General features: G+C 35.8%; 1 protein-coding gene across 2 annotated transcripts in view; it reads left to right on the top strand.

Annotated features, from left to right (window-relative positions):
• LHFPL2 (LHFPL tetraspan subfamily member 2) overlaps window positions 1-13,793 on the top strand; it is a 116,431-nt gene that overhangs the window by 61,027 nt on the left and 41,611 nt on the right. Inside the window, exon 2 of one of the 2 annotated variants that reach the window (XM_066569538.1) lies at window positions 182-234. The exons of the other annotated variant lie outside the window; for it this stretch is intronic. The gene's annotated coding sequence lies outside the window, so the exon portion shown is untranslated. The remainder of the gene's footprint in view (window positions 1-181; window positions 235-13,793) is intronic. 2 annotated transcript variants of the gene reach the window in all.

The raw sequence follows: 13,793 nt of genomic DNA, 5'->3' as shown, positions 1-13,793 counted from the left end.
TCTAGAACAGCTATGTTTCTAGCCAAGCAAAAGTGGCCTTGTAGTGAAACATTACCCATGTGCACATAATCTCTTTCAAGAACAAATTTTCCCATTCCAGTCACCAATAGTAATCATGAATGTTGTTTTGATGTTTTTGTCTTTGTACGTTTCTTATGTTTTACATAATTTTTTTCTATAGGTATTGCCAGGTGTTTGAAGTGGTTGACTAAGACCTAAGGATTTGGAACAGTGGTGAGTCAATGAAATTCTGATCATATTTTCTGTGTTTTCACATGCTGAAGTTTTACTACTGCAGAGGAAGGATGAAAGTTGATCAGTAGTTTATACCTTTTGAATATTTTCTTCTGAGCACCAAGTTCCTATCCAGAGCATTTAAGCAGAAATTTTAAGAAGAAAAGGAGGAGGTAGTTTCATTGGCTGCTCTTGATAAGTGAAACCTCTCCTCATATCACCCTGACTTTGAAAAAACTTTAAAGTAACAGTTCTACCTGTAATTTTTGAAGTGGTAACTTCAAAAATTATATATTGAAAAATATTAATATGATAATTTTTGAAGGTAACTTCAAGAATTATAATATTAAAATAATGATGCCTGAATTGGCTTTTCAGAATAATGTAAATTTATATTTTTAGCAATTATAGAATGAGATATCATTCTAGAATAGATCATTACAGAATATCACTCTAGAAACCTGAAGTAAGTTAATAAATTACTTACCGAATTCGGCTTACAAGACAAATTTTTTTTCTTTAAACTGCAGTCTTTGTTTGTAGTTTTTAACTCCACCTCTGCAAACTGTGGTATCCTTTGTAAAGTTAAATTATTTTCCTGATCCCTTATGCTTATTGCTGATTCTTTGCATTGTGTGTGCCAAATATGTATCATTTTGACTAGAGAACAGTACAAGAAGGATCTAAGAAAGAATTTTAAAAATTTAAAATACTTTAAAAAATGAGTTTTGTAATCTTTTTATAAATATATTATTTGCACTTCCCTGTCTGTAGGTGTAGGCTCTCAGAGACAGCCTTATAAACACACAGATAAAATCAGTGTTACTTGTACTTAATAATTATATAATAGGAAAGAATCATAGAATCATTAAGATTGGAAAGGACCTCCAGGATTATTGAGTCTAACCTTTGACCAAACACCACCATACCAGCTAAGGACATGAAGCACCACATGCAGTTGTTTCATTAACATTTCCAGGGATGGTGATTACCACATCCCTGTGGAACCCGTTCCAATGCTTAACCACCTTTTAAGTAAAAAAATCCTTCCTGATGTCCAACCTGAACCTTCCCTTGGTGCAGTTTGAAGGCATTTCCTCTTGTCCTGTCTCTGGCTGCCTGGAGAAAGAGACCAATGGAAGAAGAGCAAAATAATACTTCCAAAAACCAACTGCATTTTCTTACCAAGAGATGGTTATTTGGAATAATGTAATGTTTCTAGTCCTCTGGTTTCCATGGCAGAGCCAACTTACGTGAAATATTTCATATTTAAGGGATTTTGTTTGATTTCAGTACTGTTGGCAGCAAATGTTTAGAACCCATATATTTTGTTCCATGTGCTGTTTACTTTGATGACCAATGCAGTGAGAAGCCTTTGCCTTGATTTTTTTGGTTTTTCTTTTTTTGCTGTAATGGTCTCTGAAAAGTATGTTTCCTCTTGCTTTCAAAAATTAGCATTTAGTAACAACTTAGAATGCAACTCAGTTTAGAATATTTGCATTCATGTAGGTCTATATTTATTATGTCCTCTTTATTTCTACTAGCATTTAGCTAGAAAAACTAGATAAGTGAATTTAAAGTTTTTCAGTTAGTTCTGGATAATTCTTTTTTGCCTACATTTTAATCTGCCCCTTGCTGCCATCCTCCACTGCCTGACAATTACTAGGACTAAACTGTTGTATCCATGTAATCATCAGTGCATAGACGGAATGAAAGCATTATAGACAGTTCATAAATCTATATTCAACAAAAAATACAGATATTCTTTTCTCCAAGTTTGATGCTGTTTAAGAACAAGATGCTTAAGAATTGAAGAGACTCTTATTAAATTCTTTTGAATTGCTTTTTGGATAGTGTTACAGATAATATAACTTACTTTATAATAATGTGCCTCAGACCAGCTAAGGGGGGAGTCCTATGACACTTAACAGAACCAAAACACAGCATGTGCATTAATAACCAAACTTAAAAAACAACTTGAGCAACTGTTAGCAGCAGCAGGTGGGAAACCAGTGTACAGGGTTAAGTGTAGTGGTGATGATAAAACTGCACAACTGATAAGATTAACTGTGAGGATCTAATACGTTTAAATGAAAATTGAAATGATAACTTTTCCTTCATAACAAAATATGTAAATAATGTTGTCTCTCTTGTGAACACAGCAAAATCAAGTTGTCTGCATTTTATTCAAAGGCATGGCATAATTTGTCTTGGGGAATCATTTGAAAATAGTTAAGCACTTATTTGCATAAAAATCTTCCATTGTAGCAAAATAATTAATAAAATTGTAACTGGAAGCAATAAAAAAACAACTAAGATAAAACTCTAAAGGAGTAAATTACCTTCTGCTAATCTCTTAATAAAATCTTCAGTATTTTGCTTACTCTTTTGAGCACACTTGTGTGTGCTCCTTTTGTTTAAATATAAGTATGACAGAAGCTTATTAATGCCTTTTCTAATAAACATAATGGTTAGACTCTGAAATTGTATTAGGCAAGAAAGCACCAGTTATTTTTGTTTTCCATATAATATGAGGCAAAAAGTGATTGCTTAGTGCAGAGGTGCTAAGATCCTTCCAGGACCTCACGTCACAGCTGATGGTAATCCACACTCCAGTGAGATGACTCAGCACAAGTAGATTTTTCTGCATGCTGAGTCTAGTTTAGACAGTGTGCAAAACTTTAGATAAGATAACAATAAACAAAAAGCTAAAGACCAAAAAAGTCCTGTGTGTCTCTTTTGCCTAACACAAAACTATCACAAAACAGTTTCCCCCATCCGGTGCACCCCCTGTAGAGCCCAACAACAAAAAACAAACACCTATAATCTAAAAGTACTAATTCCAAATTTCACCTCACTTCCATTTAATAGGAACAAAAATAAAATTGGAATTTTTTTTTCCATTTTCTTTAATTTTGTCTGTCATTAGAGGGAATAAAGGACATGTTACTGAGTCAGAAAAATATTATGTTTTCAAGTTTTTCGGAAGGCACTAGCAACTTTCAGGTGGAGTAAACTACATTGAACTAATAATTTGCTTATGGGTTAGCAAATGCAATGGTTCATTTTCGTGTTATTATTAATGGAACCTAGTGTGGTTCATGACATGGAGATGCCGTACCACAAGCAGTGAGTAAATAGCAAGTGCTGCTACAGGAAGAGGTGTGATGTAGTGCATAGAGTTGCTTGTCCCAACTCCTGCATTTGACTTCTGCCTCTGTTATTAACCTGCTAAGTGATATTAGGAAAGGTAATGAATTTCTTACTTCTCTTGTTGACTTAGATTGCAAAACCTTTTGTCCACATATTGGGCCTCTGTCCTTGTCACTGTGCTTTGTTGTCCTGTGGAGTCCTTCATTTGCTATAGTATTACAGTTTTTCCTCTCAGAGTTTCCCATTAGCTCTCAGAAACTCACTGTATTATGTGGAATCCTGAAAACACTTGAATATTTCTTCTACAAGAAGAAAACTAGTAATGTTTTCCAGAGCATGGTTTAATATTGCATCTGGTCTTGTGCAGGATCCCTTTTGGGATCCTTCAGTCTGTTCTTTCCCTCTCTTGCATCAGCTCCCAGTCCCAAGGTGAGTTCAAGGTAAGCAGCTGATTCAGAAAAAAACCCCTAACTGCCAGTGAAGAAAAACTAAATCAGGAACCTATGCTGGCCTGGCTTGTCCTGTGGATGAGAAATTATTAGATGCAACAAAAGGGACAAAGACACAATAAGCAGCTGGAAGTAGGTGGGAAGAGTGATGCTGTTTCTTTCAGCAACAGGTAATAAATATACCAAATGAGACATAGCATGGAAACCTAGGCTTATTAAGAGCTGCATTTCACAACCATATTTTGAACTCAATAGTGTCTTATAATGGTTGTGACAGCCCAGCTACAGTTCTGATGATATTAGCTGCTGGTACTGGGTGTATTTTTTTCTAATAGAACTTTTTAATTGTTTTTTGGTTTTTTTTTTCCCTAAAGTAACAGTTATCTTTTTATCTGCATTACAATTTCAAGGCATATTTCTGATGCCTAAATATAACCTTTCATTTTATTTTAATTTAAACTGAAGTCAATTTAACCCTGCAAATTGGGTGACAGGAGCTGCTCTTGATGTGATAGTTTCTACAGACCTTATATTCATAATTTTCCCTTTAAACTCCATCAAGAAACTTGATTCGTCCTTGAAAATTATTTGTGTAATTGGAGTTGACTCTTTAAGGGGCATTTTTCACTCACTGCCCTTTCTCTCAAAAATGTACGCAACAGTTTAAATTGGTTTCTTTGATCTTGCTTTCTTTGTGAGCCTCATGTACTAAGATTTTGTCTTGAAGGACCTGTCTTCCCCACTCACCATAAGTTTCCATGAAACAAAAAAAGGGATGAACAAGACTGAGGAAGAGAGACATGAAATATTAATATGATTTTGGAAAATGTACTGACTAACTTTAAGTGAGGAGCCTTTACACATGCTTGTGAGGACATGGATGTTTCCTGTCAGTTGCATTCATGGGCGAGGTTGCTGAGTGAATTCAGCTAAGCAGGAGGAACAACAGTTCAGCAGGAGAAAAAGCAAGTGTGCCTCTGAGAATGCTGCAGCCCAACAGGGACCCTGGCTCTCAAGCATCTGTGAAACGGTCCTAGCCAATGATGTTGCTGAAATTTCACATCTGTTATTTCTTACTGCCCACTTCTTTGGCAACGGCCAGTCTTCATTTTTTCCATTATAGGCAGCTGCTGGAACTAAACGGAGCTTAAGCTTATTTTCAGATGTGCTAAATAGACTACATTTTACCATTATTCCTGCCCCCCCCACCCTCTTTCTTCTACCACATACTGCAGCTTACTGACTTGTTTCCAAAGTACAGAATCTGTGAGTTGAATGCTCAACATGTGTCTGGAGATAAGCAGATGTGTTATCCTTGTGCATGCAAATAATTATTTTAAAAACGGCCATCATGATGTCTGGGAAAAGAAATATTCTTGAAGAGAAACTGTCATTGAAATCTATATAAATTGTGACAGAACTCACCAACAGTTTCATTGAAACCTACTTTCAACCCTGGATGACTAACTTTATGAAGAAAGTAAGTGCAGAGAGCTCAGTGGTGGTGCCAAGTACTTTATTACCAACTAGAACTGAGCTGTTTGAAATAATGAATTCCTTTTGCATTTCTTGAGGCTATCTTACCATTTTTCTTCAATGTCCCCTAGAGGAATTCTCTTACATCCTTCTGGCCTTTCTTGCTTTAAACTATTGGAGCTGTTGAATTACTTCCCAAAGCAATTAAATGGAAGAAGGTATTACAGCCTCTAAGCAAGCTGGAAAATAACCTGTTGACGGCTGTTCAAATTTGTGCGTCTAAAATTGCATAATTGGAGCATAAGAATACAATATATTTTTCCCCAATAACTTATGGAGGCAGACCATGGAAAAAGCATTCAATGATTGTTACAAACAGCCTGATGAGCAAAGATTGCTGGCTGAACTTGTTACGAATACCAGGACACCACCAGAATTCCTTCACTGATTTTTAAATCAGCATGAGATAATGGATGTGACTTAATTGAGGACATATACTAATGTATGTAGTAAGGTATCCCTGACAGTTGAGTGCTGTGGTCTGATCATACTGCTGCGGTTTTGCATAGGGGTAATGCTTCCCTCAGAGCACTAGTCACAGATCCCTGCCAGGTAGTGCAGAAGGACTTGAGACAAGGGCTATATCACAGTGAGAGAACATTACCAACTTTCAGTGCCATATAATGGATGGGAGGAATGGATGGGAGGAGGTGAGGCAACATACCAGACCCAAAGGTGGGTCAATCTTATGCTATATACTAATATCCTAAAATACTTCAATATGCCCATGAAAAATGCATTTAAAATAAGTATTTTATTGTTTCTAAATATTAAATGTTATAGTTTAAAAGCCTGATAAAATTCTATATTGATGTAATTTAAAAAAAAAAGCCGCTGTACCAAATGTAGGCTGATTATTTTCTTTGGATTTGTGCTTTTTATATCTCTCTTTAAATCTGTTTTTTTCCCTAAAGCAAAATAGTTTTGTCTACTTGTAGAAGGTTGCCATAGTCCTTTCCACATTGTTTTCTAATCCACTTCTTATAGAAATCATGCAGGAAGATAAATATTTTCCTGAAGATTCTTTTGGGGGTAAAATTTAATGCAGTAGACAGTGAAAAAAAATTATAATCTCTAAAGATTTATGGATTTTATTAAATGAGGGAGAAATCTTTCCCTGTAGATTTTTTTTTTCATGTATTGGAAGAGTTGAATCTGAGAAGAACAAAAAGAAATTCTATATTAGGGAGGTTGAAAACATCCATTGAAGTCCAACTAGTTTTCCAGATTGTGCTGAGCATATTTCTCTCATGAAATTGGCTACTATTGCTCATATTTCTTCCTGAAACTGTATGATAATAAAATACTCTTGCATGGGCATATGTAAAGACATTATATTTAGTGCAATTACAGCATTTTTTTAAGTCTGCCTCCCCAGCATTCTCATGTATAGTTGTTATCAAGTTCTTTTTATTTGTTGCTGTATTTTTTTTAATGATTGTTTTCCTGGCAGCTGGAGCAACTCTACCTCAGAGTTAATACTAGCATACTAAGACTGTGTCATGTAGAGGGGATGCTGCTTTGTCTGCATGTTAAGTAATCTAAGTGAATCAAAAAAAAGTGCACCAGATGCCACGACTCTCACTTGGGAAGCCTTTATCCCATTTATTTTTATTTCTTTTAATCACTAATGTATGTTATAGTTCCTTCTTATTAAAGGAAATGCATGGACAATAATAGCACACTAATCTGTGCTGCATTTCAGCAAGTTATTTCAAAAATTCATCACTTCTGTTTTAGGATGGTGCTCAACTAACAGTGATGAGATAGGAATTAGGATTAGCTGTGCAAAATCATATTTTTTAGCATGTTGTGTGACAGTCTGAAAGACTGCTATGTTCTTTTTTCCAAATGCATCTGGAGGCACAGCTCAAAACATTAAACCTACGGAAAGCCTATCAGAAGTTTTGTGTGTTTAAAGGTATTTGAGTATCCTTAGAAGTAATCTGGTTATGTTGGCACACTTTTAATAATTTTACCTATTAAAGCATCAGATATCTCTACATAACCTGAGCAACCTTATAATGTTCCCTGAGTTCAATTCAAAATGACCAAATTATTATGTGTTTGAAGTGTATTGCAATAATCAGAGAAAAGAAATTGTTTCTTGGCTGAAGTTGTGGAATGTAGTAGTTGTCTGTAGTTGTCATGATCTAAGGAAGCACCCATAAAGTGGGGGGGGAAAGGGTTTTCAGATACATAGATCTTCTATAATACTTTGGAAAATATATGCATGGAAATAATACACATGGAAAAGCGAGAAGTTTTCTGCATTCACTTCTGAGTATCAAGTCTCAACTCCTCTGTTAAAAGCATTTCTGTTTTTAAAAGTTGACTTTGTAGAGTTTCACAAAGATTGATGAAAATTAGAGAAGCAGATTAAGAAAGGGATGAATAGCAAGCAAAAGAGTTTAAAAAATGAAAGCCAGTGGCTAGAGAGCAAGGACACAAAGGCTGAAAGCTTAATTCCCTGTCTCCCACAAAGTAAATAACAGTTGTTCTTCCTACACCCTAAGATGGGAGCTAGTAAACTTTCAGGTGTCCAAGTGTGAGGTGTCTAAAGTGTTAGACTGTTGAAGGAGCTTCTGAGGAACTTCTGAGGGTTGTGATGTCACCTCAATTCAGTGTTGTGCTCAGCTGCTTTGGGGCTTAATTCTAAGGTGGAAAGTATAGCAGAGAGCACAGAGCAAATACACTTCTGAGAGAGGTTTTGTTAAATCATTTTAAGACTAGACCGTAGAAAGGACAAGAAATAAGCTTTATTACTCCGGTACACTGCAATAAAACCACAGGGCTTACTTGCTTTCTCAGAGTGTAAGATGTTTGTGCTTAGACATCTGCAAAACTTACTACAGAGTTTTCATTCCTTTTCTTCTGTAGGCTAATGATACTGAGTATCATTAGCAGCTCCTGCTCTGCAAGCCTTTATTCACGTTGCTTAGATGTATGAAAATTCCTTTTGAGGGTGACAATCTGCTGTGAGTACACAGAGATGTACTTAAATGTCTGGAAAAGGGACCAGGGCTGATACTGAGCTGGCTATTACTTAGTTCCATTTTCACTTCTTCTTACGGGAAAAAATTTATTTCTACTTGAAATACACTGAAGTGTTTTGCATAAGTAAAGAGCTCAGTTTCTTCAGCTGTTGCATTACTTCCCTTTTGAAAAAATATTTTGAATCTAAACAAAGATTTTGGTTCCATTCTTTTCCTTCTTATTACAGGCTAACCAAAAATTGTCAGCTTCATAATAGATCTTGCAAAAATTCTGTTTACTCTTTGAATGAGTTCTTCAATCTATCTTTGCCATGGATATAGACATCCCTTTCGCTAACTTTGTTGCATTTGATGACTAGAGAAATAGGGCAGCCTTGGTCCCCATTTGTGACTGCTGTTGTGACAGAGCAGCTAATCAGTACATTGAGCTCAGCCCACTTGCTGAGGCCATCAGCTTCATCTGAGGCTTGTTCTTTTTCTCACAGTTTAGTAACCGAATTTTGGTGAGAGCCCTTGGTAAGATGCAGTCCATTTGTTCTGCTAACAGCCCAGATGCGGATATATAAAATCCCCTTTCCCTGTTGCTCCTTGCAACAACAGGTTTAATTGTTATGGGCTCGTAGGAACCAATTAGATTAACAGATGTTAAAGGGAGCCAGTTTCAGGTCTTGGTGGGAAGCAGTAATTTGAGAAGCCTTGTGTAAGGGCTTGCTAACACCTAGGTGATGAGTGTCTGGGTTTGAGGCTTTGGGTGCCATGAAAATTGCATCACTTTTCTCCTGTTTGCTGAGGCCAGATGGGAATGTTTTTAAGAATAGCAGCCAGAGCACATTCTTACTTATTTTAGCAAATGGTAGCATGTTCTAGAAGCTCATAGTTGATTTTGTTGCAAATTTCCCATAATGCATTAAGCTCTGTTGAACCCTTATGTTCATGCTTGCTTGAATATGTCTTGTGGAGAGAGTTTATTTTGGGGTCTTTTTGGTTTTCCATATTAAATGGCAAATTAGTTTATATATGAAATATTGTAACAGTTTGATGTGACAGAGATCTGTTAGTTCATCTGCTGTATCCATTGTGGAATCAGAATTGCTTCCTGCTGGGTGCAACCTGAGAGAAAGTTTTATGTGTTGGAAATGAGGGCAGGAGAAGTTTTTTTCTTGTTCCTGTTACTGCCTTAAGTTGTTTTGGTCAGTGCTGCAATAGCAGAATCTGCTCTCAGCAATGGTTCAGATTTACAGATGTTTATGTGGATATTGAAAGGCAATTTGTTTATGGCTTTTAAAAACTTAGTAAGAGTTTCAAGGCTTTTCAGGAGGAGATGAATTTTAAAATATAAACTATGTCTTCACTTGTTTTCTCAGTCACCTTCTGATTTTTAAAGTGTTGATTCTTACATGTCCACTTGTACCTTGAATAACATTTGAATAATTTTGAAATCATAGAACAGAATAACAGCTTTTAGCAACCAAGGCCCAGTCAGTGTTGTTTACTTACTGATACTACTCATTAATTTTATTTGGTTGGTAGAGGAAAAAATAACCCAACCATAGGATTTAACTATCTATGTCCCTGCAGTTCTGGGCTTGTTCCATCTTATACATGGGTGGAATGGCATACCGTTGCTATCAAAAGCTGTCCAATAAATACTTGTTATTCTCTGTGAGGAAAAAAAATGAAACTTCTTTCAATTTCTGAAATTTTTACACAGCAAAGGAGACACACTGGAATTCATGTATGTGGATCTTGTTGAGCATTCACTCAAAAATTACCATTAGCAGATAGCACTTTTGTAACTGTGTCTTGGTTTTGTATCAGCAAAATTTGATACAAAATAGTCTGGCATGTGACCAAGGGTGTCGCCTGCATGCTCAGTGTCTTGATGCATATATGTAAACTGACAGATTCCTCTCTTTCTCACCACAGTAATGAAATCATAAAATGTAATTATGGGCACCATAATTGAGGCTCCTAAATGTGTGACTCAAGGAAAACACTAGATATGACTCATGATAAAATCACAAGAGCTAGAAATCATTTGTGCTCACTTGGTTTCGATAGGTATCGGCTATAGTTGCACATTTCTTTACAGGATCATGCTTGTAGGTTCAGCTAGCAGCATATTTTTGTGGTAATATCCATGCTAATAAAAAAGAAATTAATAACACTGGGAACTGTGCAGTGGTATTTTGAGGATGGAACTTTGTTTTCTGTGCCAGCTGATGAAATAATAAGTCTTGATTTAAGTAATTATACCCAGTGCTTCACAAAGGGACTATATAAGTTTGACTTAATATTTGCAAAACATAATATATTAAATAATGTGACACAGAACTTTACAGTGTGATTCATTGGAAGCTAATGTAATATAAAACATAATGTATTTAGTAACAGGATCATGTTCCAAAATAGGTCCATAGAGCTGGATTTTCGATATTCCTATGAATATTTACAATCTTATCCAACAGAAACAGGAGTCAGAATAGCAGACTCTCAGGTGAAGAGAAAGTGAGACCATTTTCCACTTGAATTTAATCTATAGATCAGTTCTATATTCTCGGCTGTTTGTGTATGTTAGTCCCATTTACTAACTGGCAAAGAGTGCAATGATGCAGTGTCTGTTGTATAGGTCCAGCAATGTGCAGCATGCCTAAATCAGTGAGAATTATATGAAGTTATGTATTTTGTCAGATTTTCCAACCAGGGTGGCCTAATCCACCCAATTTTTTTACACATTTTTAAAATGTTGACGATGTTAAAACTTGGAATAGTCAACACAACTGTAAGAGTTGTTATATGATCCACCTGAATTTAATCCTTGAATTGAGAAACAGCTGTGGCTTTTTCAAGAGCTATTCATGTGCTGTTTGTGTGCATGCAATTATTTTTGAACAAGAAAGGGTGTATCTGTGTCTGTAGTGACACAGGTACACGTCTGCCCAGTGTTCTCTGAAGGTATGTGTAAAACTCCAGTTGGCTTCAGTGAGAGCTACTACACCTTTAGTAGTGAAGTATATGTTGAAACACACCTCATGCTGAAACAGTCCTCTAGAACTTCACAGAATTTGGCACGTTATTTGAAAAATCCTGCAAAAGGTTGTTCCTAGAACACTATTAAGTAGCTTTATTTCTTCTACCTCATTATATTTGAGACTTTTTTTTTCACTTTGGGAGTCCATAAATCACAGGATTAAAAGAGGCTCAGAGAGAAATGTTGCAGATAATAGCCATGGATATTTCAGAAGTCTGAGGAGAGCAAGAGATAGAGAACAGTATATAAAACACTAGCCCTTTTGTCATTATGCTAATTATTTTTGGAACAAAAGCAGTGTTCATCTTTGGGACATGAGTATATTAAGATGGAAAAATCCATTGAATCTTTTGTAAATGGCTTATATTCTCCTGCTTTTTAATTTATAAATAGTCTGCAACTCACAGCTTAATTTGTTTAAATTCTTTGATTTGAGGATCAAGAAAAAGATCTAGTCAGACTGAACTCTGTCTCTTAGGGCATTAACAGTCTGAGATTTCTATGACACAGTCTAGAACAAAGTCTGTTGAGTAAAACTTGTATCATTTGATATAAATTTCTAATAGCAAAATAGATGGTTTTGCCATGGAAACGGTTTTTTAAAAGTGATGGAATGAAGTGGTTTGCTGATGTGTGATGAAGTACATGCTGCAGTAAGGAATATATTATTTTAATAAATGAATGGACAAGTCTTTGTGATCTTATTATTCTGATCAGCTCTTGATAAGGATCTAGACAGAGTTTTCCAGTTGCTAAAGCATTTTGCTGACTTATGCATGATGGCTAACACAATAAGGGTTGACAGCAGCTATACTGATTAACATACTGGCTTTATAATTTTTATAAAATAAGAGGCATTGCCCCAAATAATTATTACTACCTTTGATTTTTAAATGTTAGCATTGATGTTACTTATTACTGGATAGTAGTTATATCTGTTAGTTATAGCTGAACAGAATTACCTCCTTGCTCCTTTTGAAAGATAAATTGAACTGTGCCCCTTTGTTTCAAGGCAGAGCTCAGCTTTTGGTACAGAGCAATTCTTGGTAGGTGAATTGTCCTTTCTAAAGTAGAAAAGGCTAAGGGGAGCTGTAGTTTTGCAGAAGGAGAAAAGACAATCTTGAGATGCTAAATCACACAGACATTTGGTAAGTTGTGTGCCTTATATTAGTGAATCAAGAGCAGATTCCAGTCCTTTCTTTGGTAAGTGGAAAGCTTTCCGACAGCTATATTCAGAGAAAAGCATTCCATACTGCTTAACTTCTGCTGCTTTTCAGCCATTGTAGGAATACACTCCAGAGTTTGCAGTGTTGTAGAAACTATAAATGATGTAGCTTCTGTCACTGCAGTATTCTACCACAGTATTTTGTTTACCCATAACTGCCACCTTTGAAATGCAGAGTTGTTCATACAGTTCTTTGTTGTTCTAAGGTGACATTTACATTTTATAAAAATAATTAGTATTCAAGCAATGATTTTAGGTCTGAGAGACAACTTGTAATTCTTTATCTAAAGAGAGGGTGCTACTGTACCTTTAGTGAGAGCAACCATTTTGGTTGTGGTGATGTATGACTGAAGAGGGGACAGTGAAGTTTGATCTGTAAGTTATAAGATGTTCTTCCTGAAAGTGAGTGATAGTTTTGGGTTTTTTTTTTCTTATCCCAGGCTTAATAAGAAAACACTAGTTCTTTACAGAGTCTGATGTTCTCAGATTCAAAGTCTTACTGCTATACTCCTCACATTTTCAAGATGACTTTTAGCTCAGAAAGGGAAAGAAAATAGAGATGCAGAGCAGATGGGAGGCTGATAGATAAGCTCCTATAGCAGCAGTTTGAGTGTTGGTCAATGACAAGTATATACTATGCTTGTTTGGAAAAGGATATTGAGCCAAGACTGTTTTGAATGTGCTTTTATCAAATCTCTTTCTAACTTAGTGTTCTCCAGAATAGTTTGCAATTGTTTCAACTTGCCATTTACCAGCTGATGCTGCCTGATAACAAGCTGATGAAGAATTTTCTGTGAACTTTCTTAAAACCTGAGACTTTATGAGTCTTTTTCACAAGTCTGTATTACAGACTTTGACAAGAATGGAATTGTTAGCACAAACTAGAGAGACTAGTTTTCTCTGAAACAGCAAACAAAGCTGGACACAGTTCATCCAGAAGTCCTGAGTTCTGTCCTTGTTCACTCACACTAGGTAAAGATTTTGAAAGTCTTATCTATGTTTGATGTAATTAACTCTTGTGTTGAAGGAGAGTTCAAATGACTTCTCTTCCCCACATAGACTATGTCTTTTAGCTGTAGTGCATTAGTGTTTCTTTGTTTGTTTTGCTTTGTTTTACATACTTTTTGGTAGGGTGTTGGTTTGGGGGCATTTTTTTTTCTCCCAGTGCA

Source organism: Molothrus aeneus, chromosome Z (assembly GCF_037042795.1).
Source record: "Molothrus aeneus isolate 106 chromosome Z, BPBGC_Maene_1.0, whole genome shotgun sequence".
Lineage (NCBI taxonomy): Eukaryota > Metazoa > Chordata > Aves > Passeriformes > Icteridae > Molothrus > Molothrus aeneus.
This window is presented reverse-complemented; position numbering and strand designations above follow the sequence as displayed.